Here is a 22633-nt window from a genome sequence, read left to right on the forward strand (position 1 = left end):
TTTATTGCACCCATAAAATGCGCCTGTTTATGGCACCCACTCACAAAGAGTTCTGCTATCTTCATTTTATGGCTATTTTTCTTTTCCTCCCCCCATAAGCAGTTTTATTTATTTTTTTTTTGCCGCTTCGCTATGGCTGCATTTATGATCCCGCTAATGCGAGCATTGATTTTTTTTTTTTTTTTATCATGGCAAAAATGATTTAAAAGAGAAATATTTTATGAAACACTTATAGGAGCATCAATAAATCTGCAGAGTCTCTAAATCTGTTTGCATTCGAAACTGCCACCAATTTTTAGCCTTTAATCAATAAACGTTTCCCCCAACACGTCCTTGGATTTACTTCCGATCAAAACGAATTAGCCGTCCCATTAAAAAGAAAATACTCTGCGGCCGGGCTGGTGGGGGTTATTAAATATACGTCAACTGAGAGTGGCCAAAAGGGATGTTTGAAACCCAGCCACTGCTAAATAATATACTAGACAGTTCATTGGTCAGTTCTGTAGCTTCCCAGAATGAGCAACCCAATCATATGTCTTGTTTTTTTTTTTAGCTGTCGCTGTCATCATAACTTTTCATTCATTTGAGATTGTTGCTGTTTGTTTCTGATGACGGAATCTGGTAACGAAGGCTGCGTGATCCGTCTTGGCCACAGTGATTCATCAACCTTCTAAAAAGCTGTCCAGACGCATCAGCGCTAGACACGGAAAGAGGTCGCTTGAAAGGTTTTTGATGTGACTCGCAGGGGTGTGAATGGAATAGTCACTTCCCACTTCACCTCCTCGGCACTTGTTAAATTGTTACAGTCAGCTAGAGTTTCTTCATTTTGTCTTGACCTCTTAACCTTCTTTTTAGTCTGGTCCTACAGAGAAAGCTTCAGAAAATGTTTAGGAAATTTACCTTGTGTTCTTTAAATCATGTGCTCTTGGAATCCTTCAACATGATCCATCTTGTGCTGCCTCTGATGACTGTATGAGAGAGACATGCAATATAATTAGCCTAATGGCCTTAAAGCTTATGGTAGATGTGGTGACCATTAGTTTTTCTCCTCAACATACCACAACCTGGGAGCTCTAAGACAGCCAATCTCCTACAACAATGGGTACAGTGGGTTAAGACTATCTATATAAGGGGCAACCAATGAGGCCTTCTTATTATTATGATCACTTTTGCAGAACTGTAGATGTAACATTTACATATGCTCATCCTTCAACCACCAGTAGTATATGGACATCATTTAGGATTGGCCGATTATTATATGAAACTTAATTTCAAACAATTTTATCTGTTTCTGTGGCCACCTTCCATTTAAATCAATGGGCTTGTTGCCCCCTTAGATAATACTCCAATTGCCTCAAAGCAGGTGCTCATTTTTAAATTCTTGGCTTGGAGGTAAGCCTTGAATGCACAAAGACACGAGTTTGCTGCAGATTGGCAGTCCATGTGCTGTTGAGTCAACCCTTATTTAACAAGGTGGCATACTATATGTGACTCAAGAGGGTCTGCTTTATCTACCTTAGACAGGTCTATGGTCTACAGGTGGCCATAGACATTACAATTACGACCTTTCTAGGAACGAACACGTGTAGAGCTGAATCGTCGGATATACTTTTAGAAACAATGGAATAGAATTCTACCTGTATCTTATGATTGATCACTAACAATGTGTAAGGAACTTACCTGGTGGTCTAGTGGGGGGACGGCAGGGACGCCTGCCGCCCCCTCGACGGGGACGCCCGTCACGACGCACTGCTCCTGTGCCGGCTCCCTAGCGCGCGCGTGCGCGCAGGCGCACTCTGATTTAAAGGCGCTGACGTAATGACGTCAGCGCGAGAGGCGCCAGATTCAAAAGAGTATTTAAAGGGCATTCCTATAGTTTACCATTGCCCGTGATAGGATTTGTTCCTGGTGCTTTTGAGCTTGTTGCTATATTCTGTATCCTGTTTGATTCCTGTTTTTGACCCCTGCCTGGCTGTTTGACTACTCTGATTTCTGGATTCTGACCCTTGCCTGATTACTGACTACCGCTTCTGATTACCCCTCTGATTTACTTCCTGGTTTGACCCTTGCCTGCCTGATAACGTTTACTCTCTGCCTGCCTCGACCCGGCCTGTTCTGACTACTCCTTTGCCTAACGTCTTGTACTGTGATCTTCTGTCCAAAGACCTTGCCTTACTGTCGTGCCCCTCTGCCTATCCAGAACCCTCATCTTGCACCTCTCGTTAAGTCCAGGTGGCACCCAAGTAAGCCGAGGGCTCCTCCCGAGGCCCAAAGGCGGTCACACTACTGGTGAAGCACGAGCCGTGACCAGGGTGCCTGGTGTTTGTTCTGGTGTTGGGTGCCGACCGTGACACAATGGCTGATGTTCAGGTGCCTTCAAATGTGCCCTATCAAAATTTTCCGGCCAGCCCAATCGATGAGCCGACCGTTATCTTCTGCCGATATTGGTCAGCTTGTCTCCCGCCGTACACGCACTGCATATCGTATGAAAATTGGTTTTGTACAATATTATTGGTGCATCTATGGCCACATTAAGGTTCTCTCTGCATTATATAGTCACCTGGGTGATCCCAGCTTGAAAATTTCTTCCATCGGACACAGGTTTTCCATAGAATTTTTGTAGATCATTTATCTTCTGTCAAAAAAAAAAAAAAGATCCTCCAACAACTTTTTATTAGTACCAAGCTGCGGGAACCTTCTCAAGCCTACTGTGCAAAATACCCATTTTCACTTTTATTCTCTTTTCCTTTGAAAGCCTTGGCACTGAATGATTGATGTGAAATGTATCTGTGTGAGACTCATCACGCTAATAAAGAAAGACGCTGATGCTTATTTTACTAGCTTCTCTCTGGATAAGTGCTGCAGGACCAACCATGGCGCCATACCTTGAGGCTACTATTGTGGTTATCACGTACAACGCCCCCCTCCAAACCATTCAGCCAATTTAAACAAATGTATGATTGGTACCATAAGTGCGTTACCACTGGGACGTCCATTTTTTTATGATCCTTCCTCTTTGGAACCCAGTTCTGTCGTTGACTTGTTTTGTTTCAAATGGAAAGGGAATGGCGAAAGTTGATGAATCTCGCATAGAAGCGTGAACAAGTTGCCCTCGGATAATGTGAGAGGAAAAAGGTTCTACGCTCGGGCCTCCGTGGAACGGCTGCAGGGCACATTTGTCAGAGCAGCTACATGTAACTTCACTGTTTAGGTCAAAAAAGCAGGTTTAAGGAAGCTTCAAAAACCTTTCTTTTAATTAAGGCATTAAAAAATATAGATTTTTTTTTTTTTTGTGTAAGTGGAGTAGGGACTTCATTACCTTTTCTAAGTGCAAGAAAGGATAATGATGCCCTCCCTCCACCTCAGTGCTGTCTGTGCCTTGTAATCATAATTACTAAGAAGCAATTTATTATACAAGGGAGGGATATCAAGACTTTCATTAAAATATAATATACTTCTAAAATGACATCCTGAAACTGTATAAAATTCAAAGACAAATGTTTTTTTCATGTTTCTTAGCTGCTCAGGGCATTAAAGATTAAAGCTGAACTCTTTGAAGTTCTGCCTCTGGTTAAAGAGTTGACGACAGACTTCAACCCCCCCCAGGAAATGTTATCGTTACCGGAGTATTTGTTAATAAATGAGTTAATGTTGACTTGACCTCTTTGGTAGAATGAGGACACTGTCAGTAGGAGAGTTTTAAAAGCTTGGCTGAAGTGTTTGTTTTAAGCTAGGTCCAAGGTTTGTTGGCCTCCTGAAGCTCAAATAAAACATCTTAAGTAGTAATGGGCGAATTGTATGACGTCCGGTTTTTCTAAAAAAGAAATTTTTTGACGCCAGCGAATTTTCGCGAATTTATTCGCTGGCGGCGAATCGCGCAAATTTGCGTCTGGCGACTAATTCGCCCATCACTAATCTTAAGTTGGTTTTGAGGCTGGGCCTTCCTTCTACTGCTGTACGCCCTACTTAGGGTGGTTTTTAGGGTAAGTTCACACTCTAAGATTCGGGGAGATTTAGTTGCCCGGCGACAAATTGTCTCTTCTTTGGGCGACCAATCTCCCTGAAAAGCCGGCTAGAATCGCAATCCCGATTCTAGCCGGCTTTTCAGGGAGATTGGTCGCCCAAAGAAGAGACAATTTGTCGCCGGGCAACTAAATCTCAACGCGACTTCAGAAAACAAAGCACTCCGAGAGCCGATTTATTTTTCTTCGGCGACTATTATCCCCAAACTGCCTTCCAGCCGGCTAGAACCTAAATCGCCGTCGGGAAGGCACTCTGAGCACTTTGTTTTCCGAAGTCGCCCAAAGTTTCCTCGTGAGCAGTGGCGTAACTAGATATTACTGGGCCCCACAGCAAATTATTTTTCAGGCCCCCAAAATGTTTAGAGGTTGACTTGTTTCTCCAATATTTATTGAAATTGTATATGAATTAGGGCCTCATGGGGCCCCTATACCTCCTGGGCGAGGCAGCCGCAGGGTCTGCTTCCTCTATAGTTACGCCCCTGCTCGTGAGGCAACTTTGGAAAACGAAGCGATTCAAGTGCCGTTCCGCTGTTGGTTTCGATTCTACCCGGTGGGAAGGCAATCAGGGAGATTAGTCGCCCGAAAAAGAGGCAATTTGTCACTGGGCGACTAAATCTCACCAAATCTTAGCGTGTGCACTTTTCCATACAGTTTGGATATCTACAGAATACTTTTTTGTAGGTTGACATCATTTAGCAGAGAAAGAATTGAAGTCTCTTTAAGGATTTTTATTGGCTTGGTCTTGTTTTTGACTTGGAAGAGCATTGTCTCTTCTTTTTTTCCCCCAGGATCGGGACAAGTTCCAATCCTGGTGGAATAAATTTCATTAGTGGGAAGTTGTTGCCAGTAGAATAGGAGATGTTCTAAAGAGTTGACATTGGTTTGGCTTCTAGAAATTGCAGATCTAGAGCTTTCTTTGGCTTGCCTTCCTCAGCTGCTTATGGGATAATTGTGTTTTGAATAATAATCCAATTTAATTTTGCAAAGTTTCTGTGGTTCTTACAATCACGTAGCACAAATGTTGACCACAACTGCCAGCATTGGCATTTTTTTTGCCATCCTAAAGACCTTTAAACCTTTTTTTTTTTTAACAGCTCAGAAGACTAGTTTCTAGTTATATTCAGAAACAAATTCCCTGAGGTTGCTCAGTCTTGGACAATTGAGTGAAATACAACGGTCCTCCTCCTCAGCTAGCCAATAATGGGAGCTTGAGTTCCAAAATTGCTGGGGAGACGAGGACACACAAAAATAATTATCCTTGGGGCTTGCTGTTAAATTTGTCCTGGAGCTAAATGTGCCCTATACATTTTTTTTTCTGCATTTTAGTTTTTATTGTGTTTATTATGAATATCATGTTATGATATCCCATTATATAACCCATTTCTCTGAATTTTTGTTGAGATTGGGAGCAGGCATATCTCATGACCCCCACAATTTGATTGGAGTCCACGTTCTACCCCTGTGTATTAAATGGAATCTACATAAAATATCCATATTCAACGACGGCATCATCATCATCATCTCTGATGGCAAAGTTGTTTTATGAATATCCCTTATAGTGTCACTCCATGCTTAATGGATCACTAGGCTTTTACGTCAGCTAAAAGGGGTATTTAACTACTGTAATGGAGCTCTATGGCTTCTTTGTTACTCTATTCATTACTGAATTACCCCTTTCGAGCTAATTCCCTCTCCCAATGCTTGCCGTAGTTATTGGTTGTTGCACTAATGAAAAAGGAAAAAAAAAAAGGGCAGTGTCTCTGCCTCAACTCCAATTTCGGTGAAAGGGAAAATGAAAGGGTTTGAATATCTTTGCACCAGTCACAGTTCTAATTGCCCTTTGTCTTGAAATGAAGACAAAAAAAGGGCCTTGTCAATATGCGGAGCTGAGCTGTCATATGTTCATTTAAACAAAGACAGATCTCCGGTTCTTCCTCCTCCCTTTCATCAATATCTAAAAAAAAAAAAAAAAAGGAAAAAAGTTTAATTACTTCAAACGATGTTCTGATTTCTTTCCAAGAGAAGCGAAATCTCAAAAGTGTTTCTCATTAGGAAAAAAAAAAAAAAGCGGTAATTTTAACCGCTACGGTACAGTAGGATATGAATAAGAGACATTATTCTTATGGACAAGGCAAATCAAGTAATAATGAGAGAAAGTATGTAAAGTGGGAATAGTAATAAAAAATTGATCTTTTTATAAGCAGCTGGAGGTTTTTAGGAATTAAAATGATTAAAAAAGAGGGAGAGAGAGAGAGAGAATGGACATTTCTGAATGGGGTTCTGTTGGGCAGATGGGATTTAATCAATGGCTATAGCTGTGACGTCCACTGGGAAATACCTTAAAGCTCCATAAATGGTGCATTCTTCTACAGTCTCCAACCAACTGGCTTTTGGTATGGCTACCTTCCTATTGACAATGCACTGGCCAACATTGTGCATCAACTGATTAAATGTCAAACCTGCTCCGGGATTGGTAGTATATTGACATATAGTCCAGAACAGAGGGGCCCTCAACTTCTGCTCAGGACACGAAGGTTTGCACTGTGTCTCCTCTCCTGCCTCCTTAATTGGAGGATGGCTAGAAAAGTTGTACTAGGTACTGCCCTATGTTGGGTTCTCACACTGTCCTCCATGTGGATCGTCTGCTGTTTGTGTTTCCTTTAAGCTTGTCACTGTTGTGCCTAAAGAGCAAGAAGGAAATGTTCTGAAGCCATTGGAATAGTCTCCAGGAGACTAATCACTACATCATAACATAAACACCTAAAACTATTGAGTTTCTTTGAGCAGCAATTCAATGTGGTCATTAGCAAAAACCATTGTTGGCCCTTGCGATTGGCATTTAATCTTGAAATGCTATCTTAGCTTTCCTCTTGGCCTTCCAGTTGGTTGGTCTAAAGGTGACCATATAAGCCCAATGATCCCCAACCAGTTGCTCACCAAACCCTTGGATGTTGCTCCAAGTGTCCTTAAAGCAGATGCTTATTTTTGAATTCCTGGCCTGGAGGCAAGAAATCTAGATAAAATATCAGTATTGTGCAACTGTATCATCATCATCTCTGATGGCAAAGTTGTTTTATGAATATCATTGAGAGTTTCACTCCATGCTTAATGGATCACTAAGCTTTTACGTCATATAAAAGGGTTATTTAACCTGCCGAAATTCAATGTGGTCATGAGCAAAAAACATTTTTGGCCCTTGCGGTTGTCATTTAATCTTGAAATTTTTACTTAGCCTTCCAATTGGTTGGTCTGAAGGTGACCATCTAAGCCCAATGATCCCCAACCAGTTGCTCAACAACCCCTTGGATGTTGCTCCCAGTGGCCTTAAAGCAGATGCTTATTTTTGGATTCCTGGCTTGGTGGCAAGTTTTGGTTGCATAAAAACCAGGTGTACTGCCCAACAGAGCCTCATGTGGTCTGCCAGTCCACATAGACTGGTGGCCTCATGTTGGTGTTGCTCCCCAACTCTTTCAACATAGGTTCATGGGTAAAAAAGGTAGGGGACCTCTGATCCAAGGAAAACACAAAAAAAACCTGGTTGTTTGTTGTTCTGGTCAAACTTTGGAATGGCACATTCTGATTTAGTTTAAATCAACCACATGTTGACCAACAGCCCCTCCACCTCATTGCTGTTCTGCTCTCTTGGTCCATCAGCAAAACATTGGCCATTAAATAAGCCTATGAAAACAGCCTGGGTCTGGCAACCTTATGCAACGTTGTTCATTTAGGGAACCACGACTTGGATTTTGAAGGTCACAAGTAGAAGACAAATTCATTGGACCAGGGTGACATTCCTGTTCTCTGGCTGCTTCACTTGCCCGTGGCATGTTAGCATCTATCTCTCGTATTGAATTGCAACGAGTCAGTGCGGAGCTACCTTGGCATCGCCAGGCAGAAACACCTGCCAAAAAATATATGTATTTTAAAAAGAAAAAACCTCTGCGCTGAGATGATTTTGTGTGTAAATCATTTGCAGTGCGGCTCGTAGCAGCTGTCAGATCTTATTGGCTTTGAGCCTCGAGCTTCACACATACATATATAAATAGTACCAGCCAAGGGCTGCCTGGCTCTGTGACTGCTGGTAATTCATTGTGGCAAACCAGGAACCTGCTAAAATCCCAGTTAGGGCGGCCGTGTGAGTTTTCTCTGTAGGCATTGCATCTGATACTATGTTGTTAATTAGTAACCTCAAGTGCTTGTCGTGTGATAACGAAGGGAACCTAAAATATGGTCTTTTTACAACCAAATGGTTGGCATGGATAATTAAGGACAGAGAAAGAATGTTCTGGGCACACAATAGACTTTACCCTCATACTGTACTGTCTAAGGGAATCAATATGGCACCTCCTCCTCCCATATGTATAAATACAAATATACAGAGAAGGAATGTTCTGGGCACACAATAAGCTGTACCCTCATACTGTACTGTCTAAGGGAATCAATATGGAACCTCCTCCCATATGTATAAATACAAATATACAGAGAAGGAATGTTCTGGGCACACAATAAGCTGTACCCTTATACTGTACTGTCTAAGGCAGTGATCCCCAACCAGTAGCTCGTGAGCAACATGTTGCTCCCCAAACCCTTGGATGTTGCTCTCAGTGGCCTCAAAGCAGGGGATTATTTTTGAATTCCAGGTTTGGAGGCAAGATTTGATTGTATAAAAACCAGGTGTAATGGTAAACTGAGTCTCTTGTAGGCTGCTCTTTTTACATCCAAATGTTGCTCACGGGTGAAAAAGGTTGGGGATCCCTGGTCTAAGGGAATCAATATGGCACCTCCTCCTCCCATATGTATAAATACAAATATACAGAGAAGGAATGTTCTGGGCACACAATAAGCTATACCCTCATACTGTACTGTCTACTCTAAGGGAATCAATATGGCACCTCCTCCTCCCATATGTATAAATACAAATATACAGAGAAGGAATGTTCTGGGCACACAATAAGCTATACCCTCATACTGTACTGTCTAAGGGAATCAATATGGCACCTCCTCCCATATGTATAAATACAAATATACAGAGAAGGAATGTTCTGGGCACACAATAAGCTATACCCTCATACTGTACTGTCTAAGGGAATCAATATGGCACCTCCTCCTCCCATATGTATAAATACAAATATACAGAGAAGGAGTGTTCTGGGCACACAATAAGCTATACCCTCATACTGTACTGTCTAAGGGAATCAATATGGCACCTCCTCCCATATGTATAAATACAAATATACAGAGAAGGAATGTTCTGGGCACACAATAAGCTATACCCTCATACTGTACTGTCTAAGGGAATCAATATGGCACCTCCTCCTCCCATATGTATAAATACAAATATACAGAGAAGGAGTGTTCTGGGCACACAATAAGCTATACCCTCATACTGTACTGTCTAAGGGAATCAATATGGCACCTCCTCCTCCCATATGTATAAATACAAATATACAGAGAAGGAGTGTTCTGGGCACACAATAAGCTATACCCTCATACTGTACTGTCTAAGGGAATCAATATGGCACCTCCTCCCATATGTATAAATACAAATATACAGAGAAGGAATGTTCTGGGCACACAATAAGCTATACCCTCATACTGTACTGTCTAAGGGAATCAATATGGCACCTTCCTTCGATATGTATAAATACAAATATTCTGCACACAGTAAACTATATCTTGTGCTTTTACTTTCTATTTATGGAAAAAGTATCCCTACTTATAAATAGGGTATTTTTCCATTTTTAACTTTCTAGTTGACCTCATTCTAACCTCCTGAGGATTGCAGGAAGGCGTAAGCTTAGGCCTGTCTTGCTCATTAAATTTAATTTTTCTAGGAACGTAAACTGCCCCTGACAGATAATGTCTTCAGCTCTGACTCTGAGCTGCCAGGCTCGGTGCTAAATTGTCAGCAATTACACAGGAAGATGCACTTGCACTGGGTGCAGTATATAGATATACAGTAGCTGTATATATACACGTCATTCATGAAGCCTTTTGGATTTGCACTTTACAACATGCACATCAACTCTCTGAACCTTGCACATAAATCCCCCTGTGACTGCAAAATGAACACATTCTTTTTAATAAATATTAGAATGAAATAATGTTTTATTGCATTTAAAGGACCAGTAGAAAAAATGGATGATCATTAGCCCAGGGACCCCAACAATTAGATCTCTCCCATTTGGCCATGAGTATTCCAGATTGAAAATAGATCCCTTTATTTGGCTCTTCCCTTCTATTCCCAGCTTTATATACACTTACAGCAAATGGAGCGATATGGTTTGTTTCATGAAAAAACAGTGGGCAAAAATGATGTCACAATGCGGGAAAATACCAGTACAGATGATTACCATGTCAACACATGATTGAAAACACTTCTGTTCCAAATTTGTGTCTTGGATATCAGCTGCCCCCTGTCATGGGAAAATTTTTTTTTCCCAAAATGAATCAGTTAATAGTGCTGCTCCAGCAGAATTCTGCACTGAAATCCATTTCTCAAAAGAGGAAACAGTTTTTTTATATTCAATTTTGAAATCTGACATGGGGCTACACATTTTGTCAATTTCCCAGCTGCCCCAAGTCATGTGACTTGTGCTCCCATTAACTTCAATCACTCTTTACTGCTGTACTGCAAGTTGGAGTGATATCATCCCCTCCCTTTTCCCCCCAGCAGCCAAACAAAAGAACAATGGGAAGGTAACCAGATAACAGCTCCCTAACACAAGATAACAGCTGCCTGGTAGATCTAAGAACAACACTCAATAGTAAAATCCAGGTCCCACTGAGACACATTCAGTTACATTGAGAAGGAAAAACAGCAGCCTGCCAGAAACCATTTCTCGCCTAAAGTGCAGGCACAAGTCACATGACCAGGGTCAGCTGGGAAATCGACAACATGTCTAGCCCCATCTCAGATTTCAAAATTGAATATAAAAAAATCTGTTTGCTCTATTAAGAAATGGATTTCATTGCAGAATTTTGCTGGAGTTGCACTATTAACTGATGCGTTTTGAAAAAAACATGTTTTCCCATGACAGTATCCCTTTATGTCTTCATTGTGTCCAGAAGGACATTATCTAATAGCTCGGGGCTGCTGTAGAATCAGAATTCTCTATTAGGTGTATACACAAGCGGGCATGCCTTGCATGACATGTGTCAGTCCTATAATACACTCCATTCTCTATAGTCATCATTTGATTGACAGCGCTTATAGAAGAACCTTCCCCCTAACAGTCTGACCCGAGGCACTCGAACAAGTTAAGGTTATGCATGTTTTGTATAGGAAGCCTGGTATCTAAATTTATTTATATGGCGCCAACTTATTCCATTGAGCTTTAAAAATATTATACATCATTGTCTTCCCCAGTAGAGCTTACTATCTAAGGGCCCTATTAAACTAACACACACCAGGGAAAATTAACCTGTACGTTTGTTTTTTGGAATGTGGGAGGAAACCCACACAGACTTGGGAAGGACAAATAAACTTCTTGAATATAGTCCCTGCCCGGAATCGAACCTAGGAACCCTCTGGAACAGAAATGCCGTGGATATAAAAAACGAGCATTTATGGCTGAAACAATGAGGACATTAATTCTTTAAAGATTGTTTCCTTCTGCTTTGATACAATAAGATGGACTTAGGGAATTGGGTTTATGGGCCCTTTAATACCGTCTCCATCAGACGGAGCGATGCTCAATCTTCCTGCCGGAGAAGAAATGCAATTAAATATGCGGAATATGTTACTGTTGATCCGAGGCTTACAGGCCAGCAGTAAAGCTGCTTGCCTCATTGGGCAGGTAATAAAGGGAAAAAAAATGACATAAAAATGAATGATCCGCCAGTGTTCTGTTGGACACCTGAAGCCCATTTACAGTTGTAAATCAAAAGGAGGGGAGCCGCCCGTGATGCTGTACAAGGGCAATTAGTAGCAATTCGGCAACCGTATAAATTTATGGTTTGTGCGCAGAGGGGTGGCAACCTCTTCAATATCTGGGCTACGGCTGTACGTGCCCTCTGCCAGGGCGAATATCTGGCCGCTTCTCTTCTGCATTATTAGAACCGGCACGAGGCATTTCTAAGGCTTATTCTAATAATTTTTAATCATTTATCATGAGCTTGCCAGTGGCTTTGTAAGGTGAATTCAGGGCGGCCCGTAACCCATTTGGATCCAGGATTTGGGCCATAGGGCAGAGTAGGCCACTTGCGCGGGTGCATTCGATTATGGGTTAGTCCGGGTGTATTTGATTAAAATGGGTTGGAAATGGGCAAACTGTATTGGCAATCCGGTTTTAGAATTATGAATGTTAATGGGAAAACAGAACAATGGCATTGGTTTATATTACTGTATGTGCAGGATTGTGCATTGGTGAACCGTTTTCACCAACAATTCTGATTCGCTAGTTCCACCCACTGCTTCAGTTTCAGACTCCCAGCCCCACCCCTCTAAGCTGCCATCAGACTGTCCTAGTCCCACCCACTACTTCAGTTACAGACTCTTAGCCCCACCCCTCTCAGCTCCATCAGTGTTCTTGTCCCACCCACTGCTTGAGTTAGACTTCCAGATCCACCCCTCTAAGCTTCCATCAGAGTGTTCTAGAACCACCCACTGCTTCAGTTACAGACTCCCAGCCCCACCCCTCTAAGCTTCCATCAGAGTGTTCTAGTCACACCCACTGCTTCAGTTATAGACTCCTTGCCCCTCCCCCATTTACAATTCCATCAGAGTGGTCTAGTCCCACCCATTGCTTCACTTACAGATGTATTGCTCCTTCCCCTGTAAGCTTCCATCAGAGTGTCCTAGTCCCACCTACTGCTTCAATTAAAGACTCCCAGCCCCACCCCCTCTCAGCTTCCATCAGTGTTCTAGTCACACCCACTGCTTCAAGTACAAACTTATGGCTCCTCCCCATTAGTTTTCTAGTCCCACCCACTGCTTCAGTTGCAGACTTATAGCTCCTCCCTCTGTAATATTCAGAGTGCTCTAGTCCCACCCACTGACTCCTTGCCCCACCCCTGTAAGCTGTCATAACTAATAACATTATTAAGGAGCAGTGTGCCTGCATCAGTTGTAATATTTCTGTTAATAGCTTTATTGGAGAAAGATATGATAATAATGGATGGAATATTGAAAACATTATTTAGGTTTCAGTTCCCCTTTAAAACGTTTTGAAGCAAACTTATTGTTGCTTGAGGGCGATATCACGCCATTCGCTCGTATCGCTGTGGAACATTCTTCACCTCAGTGGAACTCTTAGCAGTTCTTTCCTTTTTAATGTTTTCATCGAGCCGGTGAAATAAATTTCCCTGCGAGCCGCGCGCTTCCTGCTGATGAGCATGTAATGTAATATGACAAGGAACAGCGGGAAGTGCAAGGTAAAATCATTTCCCCCTGCCCGCGGACACCAGACGTGCATTAATGAGTGATAGCATTTCAGGCAAGCTGTTCAGACTTGTGCCTTTTATATTCCTCGATGTTTCTGCCTGCCCTTTGCCTCCGCCGAGCAGAAAGGATTATGAGGGCATTACTTGGCCTTTAATGGTTAACTGAAGTCTCTGAAGCAACAATGTGTTAGTGTTAAGCTGTTCCTAAATCCATATATCAAGTGTTTTGTTATCCTTTAAGGAGTCACAGCGGTTATTTCTTTCTTTTTGCCAGTTTTCTGGATCCAATTTGCAGTAGAGAACATCACCCACCTCCCAAAGTCCGCCAACTTATCATTAGGGGGGCTGTTAGCTTCTCTGGATGCAACAAGCTCACATCTGTTTGCGTTCAAACCTCTTTCCTATTCTGCAGCCCCACTAGCATGCAGAGTAAAGGTTTCCACCAGTCGTTCATTTAGCGCTCACTTATCATCCAGCCGTATGCCGGCAACTTTGGGCGATTTGTAAGACTTAGTGGTGGGTGGGGAGGCAACTCATTGTGTCCTCTGGAATTCTCCAATTCTTTATCTGAATCTGAATGACAAGTTGCCCTGGTTTAAAGTATAAAGTTCAAAGCACTGGGACGATGCATGAAACATGGCCAATGGGCGGTCTAGGAGACAGGTAGCTTTCACTTGTCTACACGAATAAGAAGAATGAGCCTTCGCTCTTCTCTGGACCATACCACGGGGGAGAATAAAAATGACAGTTTTTACCACTAAATGGTATTTGCTAGTTCGCTTTCTCTAAATAATATACTACTCTGCAAGGTCATGTTCGATCTCCTTTCGGAGTTTACTATAACAAAATGCTGTTTTGCAACACTCTTTGTTGGAGTAAGTTGGTATGGTCCATAAATGCTCAAACTTCATTCACGTTGTGTCCTCTGGAATTCTCCAATGCTTAATCTGAGTCTGAATAACAAGTTGCCCTGTTTTAAGGTTAAAGTCCAAAGCACAGGGACTATGCACGTAACACAGCCAATGGGCGGTCTAGGAGACAGGTAGCTTTCACTTGTTTACACCAATGTCTTCACTCCAAAAATGTCCATAAATGTCCTCTGGAATTCTCCGATGCTTAATCTGAGTCTGAATGACAAGTTGCCCTGTTTTAAGGTTTAAGTTCAAAGCAACTGCTGGTGGATTGGGGGGGGGCAACTAGTTGTGCTCTTTGTTGGGGTAAGTTGGCATGGTCCATAAATGCTCAAACTTCATTCACGTTGTGCTCTTTGTTGGAGTAAGTTGGTATGGTCCATAAATGTCCTCTGGAATTCTCCAATGCTTAATCTGACTCTGAATGACAAGTTGCCCTGTTTTAAAGTTTAAATTCAAAGCACAGGGATTATGCAAGTAACTCAGCCAATGGGCGGTCTAGGAGACAGGTAGCTTTCACTTGTCTACACCAATGTCTTCACTCCATAAATGTCCTCTGGAATTCTTCCGATGCTTAATCTGAGTCTGAATGACAAGTTGCCCTGTTTCAAGGTTTAAGTTCAAAGCAACTGGTCGTGGATGGGGGGGGCAACTAGTTGTGCTCTTTGTTGGGTTAAGTTGGCATGGTCCATAAATGCTCAAACTTCATTCACGTTGTGCTCTTTGTTGGGAGTAAGTTGGTATGGTCCATAAATGTCCTCTGGAATTCTCCAATGCTTAATCTGACTCTGAATGACAAGTTGCCCTGTTTTAAAGTTTAAGTTCAAAGCACAGGGACTATGCACGTAACACAGCCAATGAATGGTCTAGGAGACAGGTAGCTTTCACTTGTCTACACCAATGCCTTCACTCTTCTCCGGACCATACCACAGGGAAGAATAAAAATGATAGTTTTTACCACTAAATAGTATTTGCTAGCTCGCTGTCTCTAAATAATATACTACCCTGCAAGGTCACGTTCGATCACCTTTTTAGACTTTACCGTAACAGAATGCTGTTTTTGAACACTCTCTGTTGGAATGGTATGGTCCACAAAGAAAACCTTGAATGCCCAACCTTCAATCTATATGTGGTGGATGGGGAGGCAATTAGTTGTTTTTTCCCTGGAATTCTCCAATTCTTAATCTGAATCTGAATGACAAGTTGCCGGTTTTAATGTTTAAGTTTAAAGCACAGGGACGATGCACAAACACAGCCAATGGGAGGTCTAGGAGACAGGTAGCTTTCACTTGCCTACACCAATTAGAAGAATGAGTCTTCAGTCTTCTCTGGACAATACCACTGAGAAGAATAAATGGTAGTTGCTATCTCGCTGTCTCTAAATAATATACTACCCTGCAAGGTCATGTTTGATTGCCTTCCAGACTTTTTGCAACACTTTTGCAACACTCTCTGTTGGAATGGTATGGTCCACAAAGAAAACATTGAATGCTCAAACTTCATTCTATACGTTTCATCCTCTCTCTCGCTCTATTTCTCTTTCATTCACACTATCGCGTGCTTTCTGTTATGTGCACCTGATTGTAACAATTTTTCCCTCAGGCCATGCAATGTTGTTCATTCACACCAGTGCACACGACAAATTGTAAAGCACACAGATTTTTGTTCTGCATGCGTACTTCTGTATTGGATTAGTCACGGGCCCCACTGTTATTCTTTGTTTGTAGTGGAATGTCCTAAGCTACACAATCATACAAGGAAGACTGTATTGCAGCTCCCAATGAGTTAAATACATTCCAGAACACAATTTTAGTAGAAATCCTCCGTGGTGCCAAAGTTTTGTGAATACCAGGCAGGGTGTACAGACAACCAGCAACCGCACCCACAATCAAAATAAAGTGAGAGGCACTTTAGAGAAGAAGTAGACTTGTCATGGAGGGCTTAACCGAAACCCTTTGAACGGTTATTGTAACACCCTGGCCACCGAAAGAGACACATGTTTCGGATTCCGTCAGAGTTCTGAGCTTGATGATTCCCAGAGGCTTTCTGAAGGTTCACCATATAGATCATTCTAAAAGCAGATCTGTACCAGGTGCTTAAAGAACAAAGAGATCAATATTCATGGCTGTTGTAATTTAGTGGTGAACATTTGTGCGTGTGTTTTTAGTGCTCTGCCAGCTGCCTTTTGCTAGAGAAACACAAGTGCCTCTGAAAGCTCATTATCTGAAGTGGGGAATGGTGTCATCACACACATGCCCCAAAAAATAAGGCGAGATCTGAAAGCTCTTCTGGCATAATATATGGTGCAGGGCAATTTGTTTGGGGAGGTCCGGACATGAACCCAATTTGGCAGCACATGTTTTGGGCCAATTTAGACTTTTTTTCCACTTGATTTTCAAACCTGGCCAACAAGGTAAACTGTTGGCTTTGTCTGGAGTAGCCAAATTATTAGCCATTGTTGAAAATGAAGCATGAGACTTCTGGGGAAGCCCAAAGGGTCTCGCTGCTTACTATACGATAAAGTGGGGGTTCCCAAACCTTTTTTTTACCTGTGAGCCACATTCAAATGTAAAAATAATTGAGGAGCAACGCAGGCATGAAAAAGGTTTCTGGGGGATGCCAAGTAAGTGCTGTAATAGGCTATTTGATAACCCTCTATGAGGCTGTGTATGGCAGTACACCTGGTATGTATTTACCAACACATGCTTCCAAGCCAGGAATTTGAAAATCAGCATCTTCTTTGAGGCCACTGGGAGAAACATCCAAGGGGTTTTTGGGGTGTTTGTGGATCACTGCCATTAAGGACCAGTCTCTTTTTTTTCTTCTCGTCTGTCTCCTAAGTCTAGAATAGTATGCCCAAAATGTTATCCTTTTATGAGCAGGTTGAGAAACAAGACAGGTTGAGAAACAAGGATGGACTTTGGTCATGTTTGTACAAAACTGAAGAAAGTATTCATCCACCACCATTCATAGTCTCTAAATGCGTTAATTGAAAGTTTCTGGGAATATCATTAGTTGTTTATGTAATGTTGCCGGATCTAGATTGTCAATATAAAAGACTGTGTGTACCCAGTCTACGTTTCCCTGTTTGGAGTTCTAAGGACTCCCAGAAAGTGAACTTTTGGGCCAACTATATCAGGGGTGGTTTTCAGAATGTGCCCAGTCTATGTTTCCCTGTTTGGAGTTCTAAGGACTCCCAGAAAGTGAACTTTTGGGCCAACTACATCAGGGGTGGTTTTCAGAATGTGCCCAGTCTATGTTTCCCTGTTTGGAGTTCTAAGGACTCCCAGAAAGTGAACTTTTGGGCCAACTACATCAGGGGTGGTTTTCAGAATGTGCCCAGTCTACGTTTCCCTGTTTGGAGTTCTAAGGACTCCCAGAAAGTGAACTTTTGGGCCAACTATACCAGGGGTGGTTTTCAAAATGTGCCCAGTCTATGTTTCCCTGTTTGGAGTTCTAAGGACTCCCAGAAAGTGAACTTTTGGGCCAACTACATCAGGGGTGGTTTTCAGAATGTGCCCAGTCTACGTTTCCCTGTTTGGAGTTCTAAGGACTCCCAGAAAGTGAACTTTTGGGCCAACTATACCAGGGGTGGTTTTCAAAATGTGCCCAGTCTATGTTTCCCTGTTTGGAGTTCTAAGGACTCCCAGAAAGTGAACTTTTGGGTCAACTACATCAGGGGTGGTTTTTAAAATGTGCTCAGTCTACGTTTCCCTGTTTGGAGTTCTAAGGACTCCCAGAAAGTGAACTTTTGGGCCAACTATACCAGGGATGGTTTTCAAAACTCCTGTCTTTGCTCAACACACATTGAAACTTGGGCATCAACAATAATTGCTGGAACCTTCATTTCATGTTTCCTAAAACTATTTATGATGTTGAGCTTTGAAGAACAACACAGAAGAGGAGAGGTTCTTGTTAAAATTTTCATCTTGCTGAGGAATGTTTATTTTTTGCACTTGGGTATCAACAACTCTGTGTGTTTGAAGAGGAGGAGATTTCCCAGCGGGTCCTTATCTTAGATTTTCCTCCCATAAATGAGTGAACCTCTTGGAGACTGCTATCCCTTCTATATTATGTAGCCTCTTAAAAAGCCTGTGAAATAACCAAAGTGTTTATTGTAAGAGCCCTCACCAGAAACCCACTGCACAAAAGGGAATCGTGCATGAGTAACCGCCATTTCTATTAATACTTCCTTCCCGCGGCACACTCGTGCTCTTCTACCCAGGTGCGACCGCATAGAATTTTTTATAAAGATAGCCCCAAAAAAAACCCAAAGTGTAAATGTATGCACATGGTTCGTTGACTTTATGACTGCTGTTTCATGTGGAAATGCTTCTCTCTTGTATTTCACAGTTTGATAAGCTGGAAGCCCTAGACTCATTGGCACTAAATATGGATGTGATGTGTTTCTTTCATGTATTTGTTAAAATATACATGTGTGTATGAGTGTATAATACATTAGGCTGATGTGTGGTCTATTTTTGTTATGTAGTATGTCCTTGATTCAAAAATAGTGTTCTTTGGTTGGATGTGGTGGACGTTTGTAGATGGACAGGAAACAAGAACCTAATAGTGGGAGCATATACCATGGTGTTGTCCAAATTAACAGTTTGTAGTTTTTAAACAGGTTTTAGAGGCACCATAGAGATATTTGTTTGAGTCCCCTCAATTTATGGTGTTAAATGTAGAATTAGTGTGCCGCCATACGAGAGGGACAATGGAGACTTCTGTTGGCCATTCAGTCAATGTTAGGCTTGGGTCGGAACTGGACAACAATATAGTTACTCATAAGTAGTAAAAGGGGTCATTTCCAAACACAAATGAAATGTTCATGATTTTAGATGCAGATCGGCATGTATTTGGCCCATAATGCAGCTGCTTATCCCATAATCCCAGAGTAATCGAGGCCATGCTCTGAGTTGCATCTGCTACAGTTGCAATTTGTCAAAATAGATGCACTTGCAATTTCTTGGTTGATCGTTTTCGGTGTTTGATTCACTGGTCACAAGGCTATTGACACAGCCCACTTTGGGAACCCCTGGATCTACTACGAGATCCATGGTAGAGTCCTGCAGCGGGTCGGGTACCCGCAAAAAAGCGGGCACCCTGCGGAATTAGGGGAGGATTTTCAGGTGCCGGTATAGATGCGGGTCTGTGGGTCCCGGGTCGGGATGCGGGTGCTATTGTCTATATTTTACTCCTTTTAAAGTTTTACAAAACTTGATTCTGTCCCGGCCCATTTTTGATGATGTCACTTCCAGTCTGCAGCAACATCACTTCCTGTTTGATGGTGGTCGGTTTGCAGGTAAGGCATTTGCGGGTCTGGGTCGGATAGCAGATCAAAGCGGGTAAATATATGGGTTGCGATTCGGACTGCGGGTTGTGGGTTCGGGTCTGGGTCTTAGAAATTGGTTCCATGCAGGACTCTAATCAAGAGTCGTAGTTAGGGATGTAGCGAACCGCCGAGTATGTGTTCGCGAACGCCGTTCGCGAACACCGGCAAAAAATGCGAACAGTTCGCGAACTGTTCGCGAACTTCGAACATCCGATTTTGACGCGAACGCCTATTGGCGAACGTCCCGCAACGTTCGCGAACTTGCGGCGGACGCGAACAGTCGAAGTTCGCGCGAACAGTTCGCTACATCCCTAGTCGTAGTAGCTCCAGGGTTGCAGTTTTTGTTAACACATATTTATTTTAGGTTGGGGGTCTGCCACAAGGCACCAGGAGAACCTTGGACCATTTTGGTCATGGGCAAGCAAGGCAATATTTGGGTTCTGGTGGTGACCTTTCAGTTGTATGGAGCCAAAAAATCTCTTTAAATCTCTGTTTTTTTGGTTTCTTGTAAGACCCCGTGTTTGAGTGGATACAGGGATAGCTGCAAGCCAAACCCAGAAGCAGGATGAGCGATGGCGGTGTAACTGCAAGTTCGGCACTGAGCCATTGTCTATGGATTGCGGCCAAGTTTAACATGTGTGGGCTCTTAGCGCAACCTTTCAACTTGCAGGAAGAGGATTCTCTTTCGAACATAGACAAATTGGGCCGCTCTCCCTTTTATTCTTCTATACGTTTGGCTAAATGCTGGAAATCCTTTGGCTTCTTCTGTAGAATCTCTTTTTTTTTTTACTCCATAAATAAGCATTTTGACAAGGTAGAAACAGTTGCAGGCCACCAGTGACCCCTCAGTGAATGTTCTAATCACATTTAGTATTCTTATGGTTTTTGCTAGATCACGGACGCTCTCTTCGGCTTCTCGCTATTCTTGAAGGTCACCCTATTTACAGAAAAACTTCAGCTTGGAATGTCCTATAAATGCCATTGATCAGAGGGTGATCTGATGGGTTTTTTTTTCCTTTTGCACTTTCTGAAATATGACGAAGGCTTTCTGCGACTGAAGGTCATTGGAACATTCTGAGCATATTTGTCAGGTTTTATTTAGAAACCTGTTCCTGTTCGACCTGTTGCGGGGAGAACCAAAATTCTAGTTTAAAGGGGAAAAAAGTACATTTAGCCGTCATTTTCAGGCACTGTACCGGTATATCTGGCTCTGGGTGGAACGATATTATCTTTGCTTTCGGGGTAGTTTGCAGGATATTTGGAGAATAATTTTACCCTTTGTGCAAGTGGAAGGGCAGGAATGTAGAGATCCCATTGGATGCTTAGGGGTTTTCAGGTACACCATGTGACCTACGAAAGTGGCCTTTTGTCCTAATATTACAAATAGCAGCAACCAACCCATCCCTGGTTAATTTGTTGTTGTATCTACCCATACGTAGCATTTTTCTGGGTCACAATACCAAGAAGCAGGAAATAATTCTGAAATAATCTGTCACGGTAACGCATACCGACTTGAGTCCGTCACATTTTTGTTTTTGTTGGATTCTTTCTACACTAGTCACGTATGCAAATGAGCTAAAACATAAAGCAGTTCATCCGTCGAGAATAGGGCTATTAAAGGATAATAGAACCACAATGGCCGTTATTGTTGCACAAAAACGGACACTTAATTCTAGGGATGCACTGAATCCAAAACCGCCAAATTTGAATTTTCATATGCAAATCGGGATAGGGAAAAGAGAAAACATTTATTTACTTCCTTGGTTTGTGATGAAACGTGATTTTAAGGATTCGGCTCAGCCAGGCACAAGGATTCGGTCGATTCTGCTTAAAAAAGTCGATTCCTGGCCGCATAACAAACCGAATCTTGGATTGGGCGCATCCTTACTAAAGCAGCGTGCTTCCCAAAATGCTCCTTAGAGTTGCTCTCTGTGCCCGTGTGTCTGTTCCATGTCTAGACATTTGGGTTCCCAGTTCAAACCAATGATAGATTAAATTGGGATCAGTCCTGTTGAGGCAGAGGAGCCCCTTAAATTGATTTTTCCGGCCCCCTTTACTAACTTAATGTGATGCTGTTCTTCTGGGGTCTCTGGGAACAATCCTGCCTCCCCCCCCCCATCTGTGATTTCCAGGCTTTAAATTATAATTATTTGGACATTGCATCTCTACATGGGAAGTGTTTGAAGTTTGGGAGTCAATGTTTAGAAATAGGGCAGTGCTGAATATCTCACATTATATATTCTCGCTGGCGGCACTAATCTGCATTCCACTTGTGTTCCATATGAAAATATTTCCAGTCCCCTCTCCTTAAATTATTCTCTCTTTGCAAAGTGATAGAACTCTCTTCCTGAGATCCAGGTGTGATTTACTCTATCAACATAGCGCTCTTTGGGTACTAGGTTTACTGAACTAAGAAACCAAGAAATGCATTGAAGTTTCCCTTTAATTCGTCCTCTTCTTTATCATTGGGATCCCAGCCCTAAAACACACTCCTGCCTTTAATTACTTTCCAAATTACGGTGCGTTTCCTTAATGTGGGAACACATTAGCACAGAGCTGCCGGCTGAAATGATTTTGAGCGTTCCTTTTTTTTTTTTTTATCCGTGTTGCCTTTAAAAATAGAAGTCATTAGGGCTTTTTTTTAATGGCTGTCTCTCTTCTCAATGCCGGCTGATTGTAATGAAGGCGGAGGAATCGTTTCACCGGTCTGTTCTGCACTTAAAAGGAATATTGATGTTTGCATTATTTTTTAGCGGAATGTTTTATGGTGACCGTAACTGGTGGTGTTTTAAATGCATCTATTTTAATGCGGCAGAGAGATTTGCTTTCTTCTTGCTTTGCGTTTAATAGAGCAAATAATTGTGTGTTTGGAATATAGCAGTAAGGGTGATGTCAAATGGGCAATTAAATTAATGAGACTGTTGGAACATTGGATAGACTTGACTCATGTTCTCTTGATCTAAGTACAGGCCTGGTTGATA

The 22633-nt window shown here is 42.2% G+C and overlaps 1 protein-coding gene across 8 annotated transcripts in view; it reads left to right on the top strand.

Annotated features, from left to right (window-relative positions):
* vav2.L (vav guanine nucleotide exchange factor 2 L homeolog) overlaps positions 1–22633 on the top strand; it is a 118613-nt gene that overhangs the window by 15178 nt on the left and 80802 nt on the right. The gene's annotated exons all lie outside the window — the stretch shown is intronic.

Source organism: Xenopus laevis, chromosome 8L, assembly GCF_017654675.1.
Source record: "Xenopus laevis strain J_2021 chromosome 8L, Xenopus_laevis_v10.1, whole genome shotgun sequence".
Taxonomy (NCBI): domain Eukaryota; kingdom Metazoa; phylum Chordata; class Amphibia; order Anura; family Pipidae; genus Xenopus; species Xenopus laevis.